This window comes from Hermetia illucens, chromosome 7, assembly GCF_905115235.1.
Source record: "Hermetia illucens chromosome 7, iHerIll2.2.curated.20191125, whole genome shotgun sequence".
In the NCBI taxonomy this organism is placed as follows: domain Eukaryota; kingdom Metazoa; phylum Arthropoda; class Insecta; order Diptera; family Stratiomyidae; genus Hermetia; species Hermetia illucens.
This window is the reverse complement of record NC_051855.1, coordinates 2,929,778-2,951,739: the sequence shown is the minus strand read 5'-3', so window position 1 is coordinate 2,951,739 and position 21,962 is coordinate 2,929,778. Positions and strand designations below refer to the sequence as shown.

Below are 21,962 nucleotides of genomic sequence, written 5' to 3'. Positions count from 1 at the left end.
GGAAATAAATATGGAAAATAAATTTCCATTCCAATATTAAATATTCGAATGTAGGAAGTTTTATAGTATTTATTCCTATTTAATTGTTTAAGCAAAACTATGCAAAATAGTTGCAAATTCGTTTCAACAAAGAATCCTTACTTTATCTTAACCACTTCGCAATTTTGCGTTGAAACCATACACTGCGCAGTGGCTCCACACAGTCATTCCTCATGTGATAACCACCACCACCACTTTCCTAAAAATTGAATGAATTGAATGGTGTCGTGCGCTCCTATCTATTACACATTTTGTATAAAAATGGACACTTGTTCGCATTTTGTGGCAGTTTCTCAAAAAGTTTCAGTTAATACAGAGCACGGAGAAAGAAAGCGAGGATAGTGTAGCAAAAAAAGATAATAGTGGGAAAAGTTAGTTTATACGAGTTCCACGTTCCATGAAAACTAAAAGTGTGGTTTAAAATATAAAATAAAAAACGTTAAAAAGGTTTAAGGATAAGAAATTGATTCTGAAAGTAAATTGAAATTCAAAGATAAAAGATAAATTTGAACTGTTTTCTAGTGATTTGCTTTTTGTGGAACGGAGTGAGTGAAAATAATTAGTAAAAATTAAAAGGGATATTAAAGGTTTGTAGTTAAAAGGAAGACTCCAATTAATTTTCCTACAAAAGAGAGGAATAAAGAAAGCGACAAGAGAGCAGATAACGTAACTAAGGTAAAAATAATATCAAATTGATTTTTAACGGTCAAGTTACAGTGTCAGAGTTGATACCAATATTATTTTTTGATGTTTAGCAAGAAAAAGCTACTTGAATTAAAAAAAGACAAGACTATCTAGAAACAAATTAAAACTGATGAAACAATGATATAAATAAGAATTTTATTCTATCATAAATTTATTGATCGCTGTTCTTCCCCAAATGCATTTCCCAAAGCAATGCTAACCACAGTAAGCAAACCTGTTGCGTTGGAAATAATAAAGGTTAGGTGCAATATTAAACAGCATATCCTAAAATTGTGAAAAAAGTCAGTATTCCAAATAAGATGGTAAAAAATCTAGACTTTTCCTTCTGTATTCTTGTAACTCACTATCAAGGGATATACCTCGTCTAGAATTTCATAATTCATTCAGGTTAAGGTTTGGACCTAGGGAATTAAAATTATGGAGTCTTTATATAGCCTAAAATAATCAGGTTTTGTAGGAAATGATCTCAAGTTTTAATTGCTCTTGCACGAAACTATCTTAGTTTTCATATATGTTTGTGTAAAACCACCCGAAGCTTCAAAGTTATCACAGGCGCATTGCTTGATAAAAAACTGAAAATTGGTCATAATGTGCTTTTTTTAATCACTTTTTTAAAATCTTTATAATGTTGGTTTCATAAAGAAACACTATCATTCTTTTCGAGCAGATAAAAATTTACTTTCATTTATTTTCCAGTAGAAGAAACATAAAAGTGCATTTTTGATTCAATAAAAACTTGACAAATGCAGCGCCACCTACTGAATTTAGAGCCTTAGCTGGACCGTGATCATCTAAAGATATTCTTATTCGAATTTACACGAAAAAAGAGCGAAAATTTCGGAACGTCAGAAACTCAAGCCTGTAGATATGGTTGCCATTTACCCCTTCATGGGATATAGCGCTTCAACCACGCTTACGCGCCATCATTCCCCGTTACCTGAAATGCGCTTCAGCTCACCACTCCTCGAGATGCCTGCATTCCTTCTCTACTACTCTCCACCAAGTCCCCTTAGAGCGACCCATTCGTCGGCCAGCTTGGGAGAGTGGGTTCCAGTGCATGGCGTAGCCAGCAATGCAATTGCCACCCCTCAATAATTTGTGACCTATCCACTGCTACTTCCGCGTTCCGATCACATTGAGTACGGGTGACAGGCTTGAGCGTTAAGCAAGCTCTTCACCGGTAATAGTATCAGGCCAGCATACTCCGGCGATGCAATCTAGACTTGGGTGACAATCGGGGTTACTTTCCATGTACTACTCCGATATAGCAACATATAAAGAACAGCATTACAGAACAGTCTCAACTGAATCTTGCTGTTGATTTAACTGCATTCCCAGATTTTAGATAAGGCAGCGAAAGCGAATCTAACGCTGTTAATGCGACGGGCAACATACAGTTCAGTGCCACCGTCCGCAAAACCACGCTTGCTAGATATACAAGCGGATCGACGCCGTCGATGCTGTGCCCATTAATTCCGACGTGAGCAGAGTGCGATGACTCGTCAGACCCAGAACCTTAGTTTTGTTGGTATTTATTTTGAGTCCAACTCTACTTGCCTCTCTTTCCAAATCCAGAGCCATTGGTCAAGGTTCATGAGCCTTTCAGAAAGCCACCTGATGTCATCGGCGTATTCGAATTGTGTTAGGGAAGATGTCAGAGCCGATTGAATCATCATCCACGGCGCAACAACCGGTATCCGGTCTAGGCCTGCCTTAATAAGGAACTCCAGATATCCCGGTTTTGCGCCGAGGTCCACCAATTCGATATCGCTAAAAACTGTCTGGTGTCCTGACCTAGGCCATCGTTCCATCTCCAGCAAGGTCTGCCTCGTCTTCTTTTTCTACCATAGATATTGCCCTTATAGACTTTTCCGGCTGGATCATCCTCATCCATATGGATTATGTAGCCCGCCCGCCGCAACCTATTGAGCCCGATATTATCCACAACCTGACGATCATGGTATCGCTCATATATTTCGTCGTTATGTAGGCTACGGAGTCGTCCATCCTCATATAGGGAGCCAAAAATTCTTCGGACGATTCTTCTCTCGAACGCGGCCAAGAGTACGCAATTTTTCTTGCTAAGGAATACATGAGGACTGGCAAGATCATTGTCTTATACAGTAAGAGCTTTGACTCTATGGTGAGACGTTTCGCGCGAAACAGTTTTTGTAAACTGAAACAGGGTCTGTTCTCTGCCACTCTGAGAGTTGGCGGCGTTCGATCAACACTTGGTCAATTTGGGTGAAAGTGGTCCCGCCTGGAGGGGCCCATGTTTATTTGTGAACCGCTTTCCGCGCAAATAAGTACTTCCAACGACCATTTCTTGTGAGACTGCTAATTGAATAACTCGCAGCCTGATATATTTCTACGTAAGCTATGGGAGCCAACGTACCGCTTGAATACAGGCTCCGTCCCTCCTTGACTGTTCAAATCCTCAAGTATGATTTAGATATTATTCCTGGAACAGGCTTCGAGGGTTCGCTCTACTGCCTCGTGGAAGGTATCCTTCTCCGACTCTGCAGTCTCCTCTGTAGGGGCATGAACGTTAATGAGGCTTATATTTCTAAATTTGCCCCACAAGCCCAGAGCGGATAGCCTTTCGCTTATTTTTAACAGCGACTCCACTTTGGACCTCAAAATTCTCCGGGATTTTATCTCGATGCAGCACGTGACATTTTGCTCCACTGTATCTCGCTCTGATAATAGCTCTTAGTTATTTTCGGAATGCCCCTCCTGCGTAGAGTATTCCCGAAATCAATGAAGAACAGGTGAAATGAAAATCTAAACTCCGCGTACTGTTGAATAGATCCGTAGGGTGTTGATGTGGCCACTGCAGGCGGATCCAGAGCGGGAGGCAGTCTGATTTCTGCCAATCAAGCTTTCGAGAAGTTCTTTAATGGGCTCCAGGTTATATTAGCGACTGCCTTTGCGACGGCAGTAAACACGCAGATATCTGTCCAATTGTTACAATCAAAACGTGTACCTTTTTTGGAATGTTAACGACCTTCGCCTTCTTTCACTCTCTGAAAGAGGTCTCAGATTTCCACATGAATAGCAGATTCCTATCCGCTGTAGGTACAGCGATAGGTAACTTTGCGGGTGCCCTGTCGAGCGCTTTTACTCCGTTTGAGTGCATTGATGGGCGGAATGATTTCTCTTCTGCTTGGAGAACAGTCGATGTCCGTATGTTAGGTTAACTAGCTGTTTCATCTACAGGTGGAGGATCCTCGCCGGATATGATGCATTTTTTCTGCCTCTTCATTTTGTCATTATCGTGGACCATCACTAAACCATCGAGAGATTTGCGACCACATGCAAATTCTTTCTAGATGCGATATACTTTTCTGAAGTCATTCAGCAAATTCCCTTTTGTCACGGTGCCCATTCCGCTAAACTCCACAGGATTTCGCTCGGTATCGGAGTTTAAGCGCGTCACGCCCACCATTACTCGCAGTGACCGATAGAGCCTTTAGCCCCTTCTGTTCATCAATCCGCTTGCAACATTTCGTAGATCTTATAATGCCCATTGGAACGTTGCCGAATACCTGCTTAGCACCCGGGAAAAGATCATTTTTGATGGCAGCCCAACGCTCATCGATATCCTCAGGATCATGTAGGCGGTTGATGTTGAACTTGCTCTCCAACCCTGCGAAAAGTGCCAGATGCAACACCCAAGCTAACGTAGGCGATAATCAGATGGTGATCCTTTTCAAGGAGGATGTCAGCGACCCTTTTCTTACCCTTCTCTAGGAGGAAACTCCTAAATCTACTACTGATCGCAAATTGCTCAGTCTAATAACACGTACGATGTTGGTCTTTGAAAGCATCCTTCCTCACTCTATCGTAGGGTTCCACTGGTGCATAGCACTGTGCAATAGTGATGCCTTTTAACTTGCCAAAAACGACTCCTAAGTGAAGAGAGTGCCCCTTGCGGTAGCCGTTATAAGTAATCCGCCATCAGATTCGCATCTGCTGGTCGGCTTTTCAGAGTACAAAAGCACATTACGATTAGTGTGACAAGAAGGAGAGTACTCTCCCGAGTCTCACCACCTTACTTTGCTTGGCCTGGAAAATCCAGCTTATCTCGTTAGAATTCCTGCTCGAGTTGGAGGAAGCGAGCATTCTGAGGACCCTCGTTACCGTTACCAAAGAGCGTGCACACATTCCAGAAACCAACCATTCTCCGATTTCGATAGCTAGAGGTTGTGGCCGTGAGGTTAGTCCTTATCTGAGTCGTTATTGACGTTTCGGTAGCAATAAAATTTCAAAATTTGCATGTTGTTAGCCCACAAATTTCTATCCCCTTTAGTCGCTTCTTACGACGAGCAGGGAGAATTTTGAGTGCATTCTTAAATCCCAACTCACAGTGCTGTAAGAAATGGAAAAAAAGCTTTTTGAATTCAGTTAAAAAATCGGACGCTGGACGCTTGAGGTATGAAAGGTTCGGACTTTGTTGAAAGAGGAATGTTCGTTACTAGCTTGGGCTAAAAGAATTTTATGACTTGCCGTTTCATCCAGGCAGAGGCAACTCACCAGACGCTGCCTCACCTCTGCCCTGGGGGCAGCGTGGCCGAAGTGGTTACAAGTTGGCATTTACTCCCTTATATTAATTCAAAAACCACCTTGTAAAATTTAGACCTAAGCTGGCCGGGACTTGCTCATGCTTGGCCAAGGATGAGGATTCCGTGGACCACAACCAAGAAAACATGTTGCTTTCTAACTGGTCCTGGTGAACCTCAAACAAGTTCTACTCTCCACCATTAAAATTTGTACCATCATAAACGGGACACCTTATTGTATTAGATATATAATTTCAATTTTTGAAAAAAGTCTTCATAACTTTTGGGAGGAAAAGAAACCTGCCCAAACTAATTTTTCCTTTTTTAAGATTTTGTGTTAAACAGAACCTATCCATCTATCTGACTGTTTGCCTGTCGGTCACACCCGATTTATTCGGAAACGGCTTTAGCTATTGACACGAAATTTGGTGAGAATATGTGCCTGTGAATCCTTTTACATACCGTAAATGGCACCATTTTGTGTTGAGCTACATATGAAGGGGGTGTGTATTTTTCGCACAGATGATAGTCATGTGGCGTATCAAATTAAAAAGCTCTCACATCGGCTGAAACATATGGGAGTGAGGGCTCAATATGTGTGCCCAAAAGGTATAACATGTCTCAGATCCTATCTAGCCGAAAAATCTAAAGAAAATCACAATGGCGCGCCTATAAAAAATCTCAGCCTCAAAATACATCCCATTCCGATACCTTCTCAAATAAAGTTAATAATAGTACATTACCATATGTTAGAAATTTACCCGAAAACGCGTCGAAGTAAATCTTAGAGGAACAAAATTTGGTACCATAAGTACACAATTAGGAAAGTTTCAAGCAAATCCAACTATTATTAACTAAGGTGCAAAAGGTGAAAATATTCTATTTCAAGTGAATTTAACGCAACCTAACGCGCGTATGACGTCATCATCATATGAACGGTAGAGTTGGATGTGTCAAGGGATACTTTGAATTTTTAGTTATGTACGAATGAAAAATCATGCGTAAGAAATTTCTCACAGAGAATGAACACAAAATCGGTTCAATCTCTGTCTATGTGTCTGTCGGTCACATGCAATTTTCTCTCAAACGGCTATACCGATTGACACGAAATTTTGGTGAGAGGGTGGGAGCTGTAAACGCGAATATATGCAGTAGTGACATCTTTCTACTTTGAGTTTAAGGGGGACCTCTTGAATGCTAACGGAGATTGCAAATTTTTTTTTCACTGAATATAGTCACTTTGGTTATCAAATGAAAGGTCTCCACTAGTACTTTTCGAAGCCGGTCTTAGTTTTGACATTTGTTGGGAAGGCGGGGAATGCGGGGGGCCGAAATTGATTTCCTTAACGGACGCGCTCTCAGAAACTACCCAACAGGCAAATCTTAAAAAAAAATCATAAAAGTGCTTCCATATGTTATCCAGGCCTTAAAATATTTTCCAAATCGATACCTAGTTTAATTAAACTAATAATAGTATATTACAATGTTTTTGGGAAAATTGCCTGGAAACCCCCCCCCCCACCTTAAGTTATTCTAGAGTTAAAAAAAGTAGTAAGTACATACTATAGTATGAAGCATGAGATCTCCCGGTTTGATCAAAATCGTGCTATTACTGGTAAATATACAGTAACTCAAAGTTGTCTTTTCCGTGTAAATTTACTGCAACCCCAAATAGTAAATACCACTATCAGAGCGAAATCTGGAAAATACGGTGGATGCGGAAGCAATTCGAAGCCCAATTCATGCAGTTTTGCCATCGTTTTTATCGACTTGTGACACGGTGCATTGTTTTGATGAGATAACACTTTCCCTTTTTTTAAATGGGACCGGCTTTCCGCGATTTCATCCTTCAAATGCTTCAATAACGCTATGTAATAGTCGCTGTTGATGGTTTTTCTTTTCTCACGATAGTCAATGAATATTATACCACTAGCATCCCAAAATGCAGATGCCATAGCCTTACCAGGCGTCTTTGTACGCGAGTCGGTTCACCACGTGCAGTCCGCTCGGATGACGATCATTTTGATTCTGTTGTGAAATAATGGAGCCATATTTCGTCTAGTGTCAAATTTCGGCGCATAAATTCGGGTTTTTTATGGAAGAAGAGCTTCAAACACTGCTCAGAATCGTCAACTCGTTTTTGTTTTTTGGTTGATTGTGAGCTGGCGCGAGTTAATGACTTATAAGGAAACACAAATAAAAATATCAACATATGGTATACCGACCACACCCAAGACCGCACAAATCATACTGACCACAAATGATCAAACGAAATGAGAAGAATCCCAAAGTATAAGAATAGTAAAACAATATAAGGTAAGCATACCAGTTACGTAGGCAAAAGATAAACGAAGTGTATAAATACACGGAATACGAAACAAGCGATTTCTGTTTCTTGAGTTGTGTCACATCGGCCGTAGACTGATGCTAGACAGGTATAATTTTAAGCAGCAATATTCTAACAGGATCTAAATAAAGAATCTGCGCTAATCTGCAATAAGTGTAAAGATTTAATTGCGGATTCAACCGGGATGTGGTGAAAGTGAATCGAACAGCGACAACAAGGATAAAATACTGCAGTTGGTCAAAAATGATTGTAGACGTAAGCTACGAAACATCCAGCTGCATAAAACCAGAACAAGTTGCATTCAAGTCCACTTCCTGAGGGTATAGACCACTGAGACTAGCTACCGTGTAACATTGGGTTGGGGAAAAAATAAATGTCATATTTGTGATCAAAATTTGACGCTTTATTTAATATACTGAGAATTATCCGATTTAAGTCAAATATGCACCATTTTGTTCGTAAACTTTTTGCCATTTAGAAGGCGACTTCATTATCCCTCCCCCCCCCCCCCCCCCCCCCTTATAAGACCCCCCTCCTCATTTGCCAAAAACTCAGACAACTAGTTTTCGCAAGCCTCTTTTGAAGCCAACTACCACCAAGAGCGTTTTGCATGGACCAGAAGGGATGGTAATCATTTGGTGCGATAGGACATCCCATCCGAGCTCCCGTAGCTTCTGGCGGTTAATCAAAGATATGTGAGGCCGAGCGTTGCCCTGATGGCACACAACACCATTCCTATTGACCAATTCTTGCCGCTTCTGGTCAATCGCCTGGTTCAAACGGTCGATTTGCTCACAGTAGAGGACCGAATTCAGGGTCTGACGATAGTTGAGCAGCTCATAGTGGATGATTCCTTTCCAATCCCACCAAACACACAACAAAACCTTGGGGGCTTGGCGATGGTTTGGGCCGGCTCACCGCGCTTCGACCACGATCTTTTTCGCTTGAGGTTGTCGCACGTGATCCACTTTAATCACCAGTCACCATCCGCTTGGAAAATGGGTCGAATTCGTTCCGTTTCAGCAGTGCATCGCAGGCATTGATTCGGTCCAAGAGATTTTTTGGCGTCAACTAGGGTGGCACCCAAACATCCAGGTTTTTTTTTAATCCAATCTTTTGCAAATGGTTCCAAACGGTTTCATGGTCTAAACCCAGTTTCTCACAAATCGAGCGACTGCTCATATGCCGGTTTGCTTGGATGATTTCGACGATTTTATCGGTTTCTACGACGATTGACCTACCAGCATGGGAAGTATCTTCGACATCTACTACACCAGAACGAAATCGATCGAACCAACGATCTTTTGTGCGAATCGTTAGAGTATTGGGCCCATAAATTTCACAAATTTTTTCGGCCGCCTTCATTGCATTTTTACCTCTTAAGTAGTAAAAGCGAAAAATGCTTTGTGGACTCCATCTTTGACGCGCTATAACTTGAGACTGAAACGTACAATCACAACACTGTCAAAGAGACACTTAGAGCACATATTGTCTTCTTCAAATCGCCGTATAGTGTGACCCGATGCAATAAGTATTATACAACACAAGATATATTTAAATGTCGCCATCTATTGACAAAATACGACATTTCTTTTCCCCCCATATATTAGAAATTTAGAAGTAAAACTATAAAGTGAAATTAAGCAATTTGCAAAGTACCACTGAATTTTATGAAAATTCATAACTATCCACATTTAGTGAGATAGAAGAAATACGGAAATAAGTGCATTGCAAAGCGCAGCAGAATTTTAGCAGAATTCGTTATTGTCCACAGCTGGTCAGACAGGAAACAAGTGAACTGGACGAAATAGTCAATAAATTAAACAAATTAAAATGGAAATCACATTACGCGCTGATTGCGAAGGTAGAAAGCGAATGTCGCCTTGGAGGAAAATAGTAGTATTATTACATGACAGTGAAAATTTTCAAACAAACAAATACCTACAGAGAAATCTTGAACATAATAAAAACAAGGATCAATTAATTTAGAAACCTTCCATAATAAATCGAATGTCCATCTGAATCTGATAACTTCATAAATAGAAACGACTCATAAAAGCGAAGAAGCTATTAACGCCCTAACTGCAGAAATGGAGCAAAAGGAGATCAGAACATTTATCCTTGGATTAATAGTATAGCTACACGCATTATGTTGTAGAGAACATTGAGTGCAGAATACGCTTTATCAGAAACAATGTACGCAATTTCAAGGATTGGATTATCACTTCAAAGTTTCATTACCCCGGAATATCGTCAACTTCCATAATAACAAATTTTCGAAGATAATCAATTCCAGCATAGAAATTGGCAAAATCATTTCCAAAACAGAAATCAGATTCAGAATCATAAACCAAGGCCTTATAATAATTTCTCACAACAACCTAAGCCGGAACCAATGGACCTAGGCTCATCGTAGGGTATTTGGACACTCGTCAAATCGTTTTAGACATCCTCAAAAAACCCTAAAGATAAACGAATCTAACAAGAGAGAGAGGAATCAGGTATTGTTGGAAGGCATTCCAGAGATGAGGGGTACCACCCTTCAACTCTCCGAAATATCTGGGAGTTATTCTAGACAAGAAGCTTCTTGGGAACAAACATGTAGAGATAAAGACGAAACGAGCTCTAACAGCTTTTGGGCTATATAGGCGGTCGCAACTAACCACACTGCAAAGAACTGTATATCTGTGTTCACCGGTGTCATGAGCACAACATCCGGTACAGCTCTGAATGCATTACTCAATTTGCAGCCTTTGGATTTGTTTATTCAGAGCACTGCAATGAGAGCAGCTGATAGACTAATTCCATTAGATCTATGGGGAAACAATGGACGTGGGGGCACAAAGCATTGGACGAGTCATTGGGACAACTGAATCTAGTTTTCGCAATACCTGCCGATTCTCGGATTCCCATACATCTGTTTGGTAGAAGATACGATGTTATCTTGAAACCAATAGAAAACAGGGACGAAGCAGAAGAATGCGTGTCAGGATATACTGACGTCTTCATAAACATAAAACGGTTCTGGAGCCGCAGTCTACCTCTCGAATAAAACTGAGAAGCGGGCTTTTCCCTTAGGAAAATATCTTCTCTTCTTTCAGACTGAAGTGTATGGGTTCCTAAGGGCGGCAACCGGGATGATTGACGAGCGGTTGAAGGGCAGGCACATCGCAATCTGTAGTGGCAGTCAAGCTGCATTGAGGGCGTTGAGTAGTATCATTCAGGAATATGGAAATCGATTGGATTCTGTTTCTAGATTCAATACGGTGGAATTAATCAGGGTACCTGTTCATTGTGGTGTAGAGGGAAATGAAATCTCGGATGCCTTAGCAAAAGTGACTTCAACTCCTCCCATACCGGGACCGGAACCAGCAATTCGGTATCAATAGCATTGGCTGATGCTGCTATCGAAAACTGGGAACACGCATCCGGTGCGGAGCATTAATGCTACTAGACACACCAAACTTTTCCTGTCAAAACTAAACAAACATACTGCAAAGTTTATCCTGTCGAAAACCAGGAAGACTTGTAGAAATATTGTAGGCATTCTGACTGGCCATAATTCACTAGCTGGGTATATGTTCAGAATATGAATTATCCAAGATGATAAGCGTCCATCCTGTAATGAGGAAGCGGAATCCACGGAACATTTTCTATGTGAGTGCCCCGCCTATGGACGCATCAGATATAAGATTTTTAATGCTGATGTGCTCAAACTGCAGCGAGTAGCATCACGGGATATTCCGTTATACGGGGGGTTATCGAGTACACTAAAGTCTGAGTGCTCAGCGGCTTTGCTTCTCCCCCACCTTAAACACACACACAATGTTGCGCCCAATTTCTTTGCCATGTAGAAAAGTGAGTGTTTTGTGGCTTAAATGCATTTTTTTTTCTTACTCTTGAGAAACAAATTAAGTATGAATCTTGGTATGTTTTAGCGTATTTTAAGTCATTAAAAAAAATGAAGATATTTTTTAGATATGTGCTCCCTTCGAACATTTTTTTCGAACCAACCAATAAAAAAAAAATCGTTTTATTTTTTGTACCGATAATATACTTGATTACGAAAATTTTGAACCCAGCTGGACCGAAATGGGGGGAAAGTGGTCGGTTTACCCTGGATTTGACACAAGGGTTTATTTTTTAATTTTTTGTCCATTTTAAAATTTTGTCTAGTTGCTTGCTGTACATTTTCAAAAAATTCAGTAAGCACTTATAGAATTTTATTTTCAAGTCTCGTACAAGCCAATACATTCACAATTGTAGTCCTGACAGTTCCGTAGCTTAGACGTATAGGGAGTGAAATTGCCACTGGATGTGCCTTCCGCGCTCACAGTAGAGAACAACACGATACTGTGCATGGTGAACATGAACACAGTATTAAGGAGGTATGATTCCCTTCTAGGCTCGCATTTGGGTAAAAAGGTGTACCAAGGCGTGGGCGGGGGGTTATAACAAGAAGTGGGAAGTACGGGTACATTCGGCGTATTTTCGTGTGTATTTGGTCTCATCTGTGCACGGTTTTCATGTGCGATCGGGTGATGGCAGATAATTGACCTCACGGATGTTACCAAGTGGCTACAAGAGCACGTATTTCGTTAAGTGATAACAGATCAAGATCTTGGGCTGCACATCAATGAGGGCAAGACAAAATATATGGTGGCAGCAGCACCGAAGACGAATCAACCAACAACATCAAACCGCACTGGTCAAACACAAACACGAAGAAGAATAAGGATAGGAGAATACAACTTTGAGACCGTTGACAATTTCTCCTACCCAGGGTCGAAAATCACAACCGATAATAACTACGATGATGAAATCCGCGCACGGTTGTTGTCGCCAACAGAGCCTATTTCAGCTTAGAAAGACTGTTCCGCTCGAAACGTCTCACCATAGGGTCAAAGCTCTTACTGTACAAGACTATGATCATGCCAGTCCTCATGTATTAGTCGGAAACTTGGGTTCTTAGCAAGAAAAATTGCGAACTCTTGGCCGCGTTCAAGAGAAGAATCCTCCGAAGAATTTTTGGCCCCCTATATGAGGATGGACGATTCCGTAGCCTACACAATGACGAAATCTATGAGCAATACCATGACCGTCCGGTTGTGGATAAAATCCGGCTCAATAGGTTATGATGGGCGGGTCACTGCAGCAGTATGGGCATTTGTCCTCTGAGACGGAAGTCTCACACTATCGGAAACAAAGCAAAGAACTAGAAAAGATTTTTGTTGCGGTATCCAATTACTGCTACTGTTCCGACATCCCCGGTCTTCTTGTTGCACTCCGGCAACAATATATTTCAGTTGAATAGCACCTTTTTATTGATGGAGGCAAAACTAGCTTGAGGGCTGGCTTACTTAATAAAGGCGGCATAAAGCCTTCAATTCCAGTGGAACACGCAAGGAATGTGAAGGAAAGTTACGAATCGATGGAAACCATGCTGAAGTACATCAATTATGACCAACATAATTTTAAAATTTGCGGAGATCTCAAAATAGTGTCAATACTATCAGGGCTACAAGGCGGCAATACAAAGTACCCATGCTTCCTACGTTGGTCGCAATTTTGAGCAACACTATAATCAACGTACTTGGCCGCAACGAGACGAAAACACGCCTGCTGGGTTCAACATCATGAATGCCTTAGCTGATTAAACTCGGCCTTTGGACGAATTTCGCCAAAAAGTTACCAGCTGATGCACCGGCGATGTTATATCTGAGGCAGAAATTCACCCACCAAGGTTGAATCTGGCATTTTCGATGGACCTCAAATCAGGACCTCACGAGGACGTGACGGGTTCAATTTTGGTAGAATTTTTTTTTATTATTGATTTTGGTTGAACATATGTGGTAAGAATATGGAAGTGATATTCGATTTTAAAAATGAGTAACCAGTGTATATAGTGCGGCAAGTTCAAAATCGCATTTTGACCCTCTTATTTCTTGTATCGTGCCTTTCTCTTCAAAAACGTTTGCTTTATATCTGTATGTTACACAATCTCGTTTTGTTAGCATATTGTATAAATAGAAGAGAACACTTTGGAAACTGGTTTTGCCGGTTATGATTCGGATTGAATACTGAAAAGTCACTACTGTGAACACTGTAACAAATTTTTAAACGCGTTTTTCTCAAAACAACGTTTTTTGAATTGGCCTGGGCGATTAAAAAAAACACTTGACCAGTTGGTTTGAAATTTTAATATGTTATTGTACACATACAAAACAATAGAATGCACCTCGGAAACGCAAATAGGTGCTAAATATTTTGATTTACATCAGGTTTTTTTGGCGCCAAAAACCGAAAAATTTGAAACATCGCCGCCATTTTGTTATTTTTTGGCGGAATTTTTTGGTTGTATTTCATTCTATACATAATTTCATGCTGATTACAACCCCATTTTTTGTTGTTTTTTTTTACCGTCTCAGTGATCCGATATCCATTTTTGACATTTTATTAAAAAAAATGTAGCAAACAAAAACGAGCCTGAAAAATTTCATGGATCCGTTTTTTTAAACTTTAACATTATGACAAAATATATGCAAAATTGTATGGAAATATCTGTATTTTTTCTCAAAAAATTAACCGTTTGAAAAAAATCAACCCGTCACGTCCCCTTGAGGAAATACAGGAAGAATACTATTGGCACGATCAAAAGAAACAGATAATCGAACGCGCAAAGAAATGCGAAAACTGCTTGTCAGATAAGTACGAAAGACACCCAAAAAATTATTTAGTAGGACAAACTCCAATACCACCAGGAGAACATATTCAAGTGGATATATTTTTAATTGATAAACAACAATACATATCATACATAGACAGCTTTTCGAAATATACATATTTGCATCACATACCGAATAAATTGGATATCCCAAAGCAATTGGAGTAAATATTCAGGGCCATCTTCCCAAAAACAATAACCCAAAGTCTACTGAAACGATTATATACACCGCATCATATTGTACCTACAAACAGGAACAAGGAAACACCGATAATAACGACTTAATAGAAACAAATATAACAATAAATAAATTATTCATCATATATTGGATGTGACTAAAAATCCAAAATATTCCTTCATATTTTTCTCAAACTACAAGAAATACGTACATATTACTCCATAAATAAACAAACATTGCGTATTACCCAATACTTTTCTTATATATGCATGTAGGTATATAAATTGATCGTACACTTATTTCCGATTTACTTCGTGCATACAAGCATACATATGTATATATAAAGTACGTATATTGAATCTATATAGTATATCTTTTTTTTTTGTACGTACACGGAGGTGGAAAATCTTAGAAAGACATGTCCGCCGCCCGAACGGCGGGACTACAGCAGGCGCGTGTGAGATTCACACCCACTAAAAACCACCCCCGGTCTCTCCAGCCCCAGCCCCGCGGGACCACCATTGAGGTATTATTTCGCGGGGTAGGTTTGTTCTTAGGCACTCATCCTTCTCCTATTTGCAGCTTTCCTCCTTCTTTGTTCCTTCAGCAACTCTTCCTGTATTTGGATAATTGCGGAGCCAACCGCAAGCCACTTCTCCTCGGACTCCAGTATCTCAGTAACCAAGCTCTCCGGGGTCCCGCTCCTGCCCAACACCTGATTTAAGCTCCTTCTCTCCATCGCAAATCGTAGGCAGTGAAACATCACATGCTCTGGATCCTCCGGTATGCCATCGCATCTGGGACAGTTCGGAGAATCATCCAACCCAAAGCGGTACAGATACTGCCTGTAGCAACCACCGTGTCCCGTGAGGAACTGGGTAATGTAGTGGTTGGTCTCCCCATGTTTTCGCTCAAGTCACACCCTAATGTTGGGAATGAGCCTGTGCGTCCACCGACCGTTTGTAGACTCGTCCCATCTGCGTTGCCAGATATCAAGCGACTCTGACCTTGCCGCATTTCTGCGCTGTGCATGCCCCTCCATACGTCTTGCATTATACAGGACACTCATTTCTTTGGTCAGAATGTCAACCGGGATAATGCCTGCCACCACCAATACTGCCTCATCTGATGTGGTTCTAAAAGCACTGCAAACCCTCAAAGCCATCCGCCGGTAAACCGAGTTCACCTGCTTCCGTCTCTGAGAGTTTGCAAGCGCCTCTGCCCACACAGGTGGCTAGCACCAACTTCCGGCAATGTTTCGGTCCACCAATATTTGGCAACATTTTTGCAAGTGCCGTGGTGGCACTGGCTGCCTTTTGGCATGCATACTCTAGGTGTTCCCTAAAACTCAATTTGGTGTCAATTATTACCCCCAGGTATTTAATAGCCGGCTTTGATACGACAGTATGTCCACCGACCTCCACTTTCACAGTGTTATTTTTTCTGCGGTTCGTTATTAAGACCGCTTCCGTTTTCGCGTCCGCCAAGGTCAGCCCGGCCTTTTCTAGCCAGGGCTTCACCGCTCTTACTGTTTCCGTTGCGTAAACCTCCACATCTTCTGGGTGTTTTGCTGCAACAACCACAGCTAGGTCATCAGCAAAGCCGACAATCGTAGTCCCCTCTGGAACGGAAAGAGCAAGCACCCCATTATACATGATATTCCACAACAGGGAACCAAGTACCGATCCCTGTGGACATCCCTGTGACAATGTCCTCTTTGGGGCCCTCATCCGTCCCGTACCAGAGAGTCCTCTCTTAGAGGTAGTTTTGCACCAAATTCGCTAAGTATCCGGGGACACCTATGTCAGCCAACGCCCCTTTAATTCTATTCCAGTTGGCCGAGTTGAATGCGTTTTTGACATCCAACGCCACCACGGCACAGCAGCCGCCAGAAATCAGTGCACCTTTTGCCAGGTTTACCACCATGCCAATTGCGTCCACCGTAGAGTGGGCGCGTCGGAAACCAAACTGGCGTTCCGACAAACCATTGCTGGCTTCGACGATGGGAAGGAGTCTGTTGTAGATGACTCTCTCCATCATCTTCCCCATTGTATCCAACAGGCAGATAGGACGATACGACGCTGGGTTTCCAGGTGGCTTGCCAGGTTCCGGAAGCAACACCAACTTTTGCTTTTTCCACTGGGCGAGGAATATTCCTTCTTTTAGGCACGCCTCGAAGGTGTTGGCGAAAAGGTCGGGCCTAGTCTCCACTGCCAGTTTCAAAGCTCGGTTGGGGATGCCATCCAGACCTGGGGCCTTGTTGTCACCGAACCTACCACAGATTTGCTGCAGCTCTTCCAGAGTTACAGGCGGCATTATGCCGTCATTTAGCTGGATAAAAATTTGCCTTCCCCTATTTTCGTGGTGAGGGAACAGAGTGGTAACAATCTGTTTCAGGAGGTGCGGACAGGTCACCTGGGGTGATTTCCGCAGCCTTTTCATCACCACTCTGTAAGCCTCGCCCCAAGGGTTTATGTCGGCATGGTCGCACAGCTGTTTGAAGCAGTTCTTTTTGCTCCTCCGAATGGCTTCCTTTAGGCGGCCACGCAATTGCTTGTGTGCCTCCTCTCGACCGTCGCCGCCGGGTTTTCCCCTGAGCCTCTGGCAAAGCCTCCTTGCCCGAAAACATGCGGCTCGCAAACTTGCGATTTCGTTGTTCCACCAGTAGTTGGGTTGCCTACTGGGGAGCAATCGCCTTCTGGGCATAGTAGCATCGCACGCTTCCGTCACCCATCGAGTGATCTGAGTGGCCTTCTCTCCAGCCGTACTATTCAGGGATATGTCGGATTTGAGCACCACGGAAAACGTGTCCCCCTCGAAAGCTTTCACTGTCCAGCCAAGCATACCACCCGGCATTCTGCGAAAACTCTTTTTCGAGCTCGATCCGCCCTTGATCTCTATGCAGATTGCCTGGTGGTCGCTGTGAGTATAGTCCTCACTGACATGCCAAGCGATTCTACTGGCTAAAGTGGCACTCACGTATGTCAGGTCCATTATAGACCCCAGGCCCCTTCCCCGGAAAGTGTACGAAGACCCAACATTCGCCAGTACCACGTCCAGCTCCGCGAATGCTTCGAGGAGAACACGTCCCCTGACATTAGTTATCCGGCTGCCCCATTCAAGAGCCGACGCATTGAAATCGCCTCCTATTATGATCGGCCAACGTCCTCTTCCATCCAAAACAAGAGCAGCAAGCATCCCCTCATACTCGACGAGTGTAGCGCTGGGTGGAGCACAGCAGCTGTAGATGTGGATGCCCTTCACCTTCGCTCTGATGAAGCCCTCCTCCGGGTGCTCCATTATTTCCTGGAAGGCTTGTTCTCCACAAGTCCACAGCGCTGCTTGGCCCATTTGGTCTTTGACCCAAACGCTACCACCGCGGTTTCGGTATGGTTCGCTTAGTATGGCCACATCGATGTTTTTCTCGCGGATGGTTTGCGCGAGTAGATCCTGCGCCGCCTCGCAGTGGTTGAGGTTGATTTGTATCAACCTCATCTGCGATTTGTGTTAAGGGCTCTCCTGTATTCCGGGCACCTGCTGCTGCCTGCAATGTGCCGATCATCCACACCCTCCTTTCCTTTGCACAGTAGACAATTTGGGTCAGCTCCGCAGTCCTTGCTGATATGGCCTTCCACTCCGCATCCCCTGCATTGCTTTGACCTGTCATTTGGATTAGTGCATGCCTTCGCAATGTGACCAAAGCCAAGGCATCTAAAGCACCGTTTTAACGCCACCTGTTCCCTAAGGCGACACATAACCCAGCCTATTCTCACTCTCCCTGCTGCTAACAGTTTGAGTGCGTTCTCCACTGGTAGGCTGATGATGGCGGTTTGTGTTCTCCCATAGGCTTTCCTTAGCGTTTTCACCACTGACTCTTGTAGTCCGGCAAGATCAAACTGTTTCTCCGACGCTTCGCGAACCTCCTCCTTCGTCGTGATTTCATCTATATCTTTGCAGATTATAGTGATCTCCGGCCTGCTAGCTCTTATGTCGGCTTCCTGCCCTAAAGTCTTCCCGATTTGGCTTAAGAATTTGTCCACGGTTACATCCTTGGGTTTCTTAAGTTCCAACATAAGATCTCCCTTCTGGGACCGTCTAATGCGGCTGACGTTGTCTCCCAAATAGCTGAGTTCGGGGTCTGCCTTCACTTTCCTGAGAATGTCGGCGTATGACCCTTCGCCTCGTTTGGCAATGAAAATCACCTCCGGTCTAATCTTCCTCCGATAATTTCTTTTCCGCGGTTCTACCTTCCTCCAAGTTTCCGCATCCGCCTTTGAAGATTCGATCCCTTTTCCCGAGGTAGCCACTGCAGTATTTTCACTGGCAGCTTCAGACGTACTTTTCATGAACTCCGCCTTTTTGGGAGTTGAGTCCTTTTTTCTTTTCGGGGTTTGCTGGCCTGTTGAGTCATTCAGCTTCTCGCGCAGCCTCTTCCCCGGTTTCTCCCCTTTTGTGTTTTGAACCGGCATTACTTGAGTTGCCTGCTTCATTTTTCCAATCGGCGACTTCCCTACTCGTTCATCCTGGGCCTTGCCGTACGTCAAACGGATGCCTCTTATCATGGCTCTTATATTTTGGTGAATGTTCCTGCGCTCCTTTATAAACTCACACAGCTCCATGATCTTTTTACCGAGGGCAGTAAAGGCAGCTCCAGACTGATCATTGCCCAAAACATCGCTCGGGTGAATCGGCGTCAGTGATTCTTCCTCATCGAAGACTCCCGCTATACGCTTCCCACTGGGGGTAGCGATCGTGGGGGCTTGTGCCCGTGTGGGAGGGGATCCGCGAAAAATCGAGCTCCTTCTGAACGGGTCCATCACTGGAGCCAGTTCAAGTTCCTCCCGTACGCTTGTAACAATAGATGCCACAGTAGCCAAGGTTCCCACTACTGAGGCACTGCGGTCGTTGGATATCGACGGCCGGGAGCTATAGTATATCAGAATTAAGCACAACCCCAAAACTTCATTAACATATACATAGAAATACATACAGATGTATGTCTGACTTGAGTAATTGATATACAAATGATTAAAAAAGTACGAAATGTTTCGCTGTGACCCCCGATTCATATGAGCTCACTTTTATTATGGTATTAACAAATTCATGTTATGATGATCTCACACACGTTCTAAATGCATGAAATTCACATTAAATGTAAAAGTTTCACCTTATTTATCTTTTTTTAATAATAGTTGGATTTTCTTCAAACTTCGCAGAGTTATGCGTTATGCTATCCCCTATACCACTGCCATTTTTGTACTTCTAGCGTGAACTTTACGGGAGGTTTTCTTCTAAATTTCTAAAATATAATAATATATTATTATTAACTTTATTTGGGCAGATATCGGAACGGGATGTTTCTTGAAGCCTAGATTTCGTTTAAATACACCACTGATTTTCTGGAGATTTTTCGGTTGGATAGGCGCTGAGAATGACACCTGTTACCCTTTTTGAGGGCCATATTTTGAGCCCTCACTCCCCTACGTTTCACCCTAGATCAAATATGAGACCAGTTTCGAAAAGTACTAATTGAGCAAGCCCTTTTCGCATGTATGGGGAGCCCCCATTAAACTCAACACAAAATGGTGCCACTTACTGAATTTAAAGGGATCCGCAGACCACACTTTCTCTCCAATTTTCGCGACAATCGGTCCAGCCGTTTCCGAATAACTCGGGGGTGACAGATAGACAGACGTCGACTCGACTCTAATAAGGTGTTGTTTCACAGAAAAATGGAATATTATCATATAACGCGCATAGCGATATGAATAAAGGCATGGGTTTAATAAATAACAAATATGTTATGTACTATTCACAAACTTTTTGAAAAAAAATGCAAATAAATGTACCATAGAAATTATAAATAACCAATAAGCATATTGCAATCTGATACAAGAAAACAATATTCCCTTCGTGAGGATAAATCTGGGAACAATTCTAATTGACGGCATAAATACTGTAGACGATATAACAAATGTGGAGCATACCTAATAGCCTTTAAAATGGAAATGGGATCTACAATGAAAAGTATGTACACTATGAGAATGCAGTAAAGGAAATTTCGTACGATTTTCATTTTAATCACGTGGAAATATTAAACATCAGAATCAGAAGCGGAACATAATTTTACAAACATTCAATCTATAAACAAATTCATATTCTTCATAGAAAATAATCCAGTAATTTGCATACTTTTATTATTATTCTGTCAAGGGAAAGTCGCACCGCGTCCTTGAAGAAATATTGTGCCCCTTTTAGTGGTTATAGTGTACCTATTGATCATAGTATCTCAAGCAGGCCTGTAACCGCTAGGAACTTTAGTATGTTCCCCACTTCCAGATGTTTCAGCTTTGCATCTGGTATTAAGTGTTATCCCAGATGTCTCGACCTACTTTGCACAAGTGCCGGACACTGTCCCAGGACGTGTATAGAACATACTTAGCCATTGCCACACTATATTTGCTATTTCACTAACCTTCGTAAGTCTAAAGCGGCGTCCACATGTTTGCCAAGCCTTAACGAAAAGTCTCAAGCGCAAGCATGTGGACAAGATGATTCGCTTGGTTGCTAGTGCTTGTTGGCGATCTGGCACGTCCACACGATTGCCAAGCATCAACGAAGCGTCGTAACGCAAACATGTGGACAGGGTGTTTGGCTTGATATGTGCTTACCACCGATCCGATGTAGTGTGGGTCTTTCGGCAAAATCCAAAGCCTGTATGGGAGATAAAGGAGCGGTGTAAAATGCAATGTGTGAACGAACCTTGGCGACTTAGAACGAACTTTGCAGACGTGGAATAATCATTGAGTTGCTTTTGGGAATTTGGAGTTTCCCAACAAGTAAAAATATTTTTACTGCGCGGTGTTAGAGAAAAATATTTTACTCATTTGCTGTAAGAATCAAACTTATGTTATTTCCGAGTTATCACAATCTCGGCAGATGCCGGATTTTACCTAATACTAGCACTAAGTGCCAAGCATTTAGGCTCGGACGATCCTACCTACTTAAAAACTAAAGGGGCACTGGTGGTGATGGCCGGTGGTAGGTCAGTGGGAGAATCCGTCGAGTACTCCCCGCAACATCGAGCACGTATGCAAAATGGTGTACTTCTGCATGGTTTGAACCAGACTGTGCGAAAGTTCCAGGACATCAAGGGAAGCCGTGAGGGATTTAGGTACAATATCCGTAGCTGACAATATTATGGGAACTACAACCACCCGCTCGAGACGCCAAATTTCTTTGATTTCCCGAGCCAATGGCTCATAGTTCACCTTCTTATCCACATATTTCCGTTCAATGTTGCTATTATTTGGGATAGCAACATCAATAATATTCGCGGAGCAACCCGTCTTGTCAACTAACAGTACGTCAGACTTGTTGTGTGCGGTATGGCGATCAGTCAGAACT

The 21,962-nt window shown here is 42.5% G+C and overlaps 1 protein-coding gene across 1 annotated transcript in view; it reads left to right on the top strand.

The window, feature by feature from the left end:
* The first annotated feature begins 339 nt into the window (after positions 1-339).
* Positions 340-21,962, top strand: part of LOC119660934 (allatostatins MIP) — a 136,520-nt gene continuing 114,897 nt past the window's right edge. Inside the window, exon 1 of the mRNA XM_038069925.1 lies at positions 340-714. The gene's annotated coding sequence lies outside the window, so the exon portion shown is untranslated. The remainder of the gene's footprint in view (positions 715-21,962) is intronic.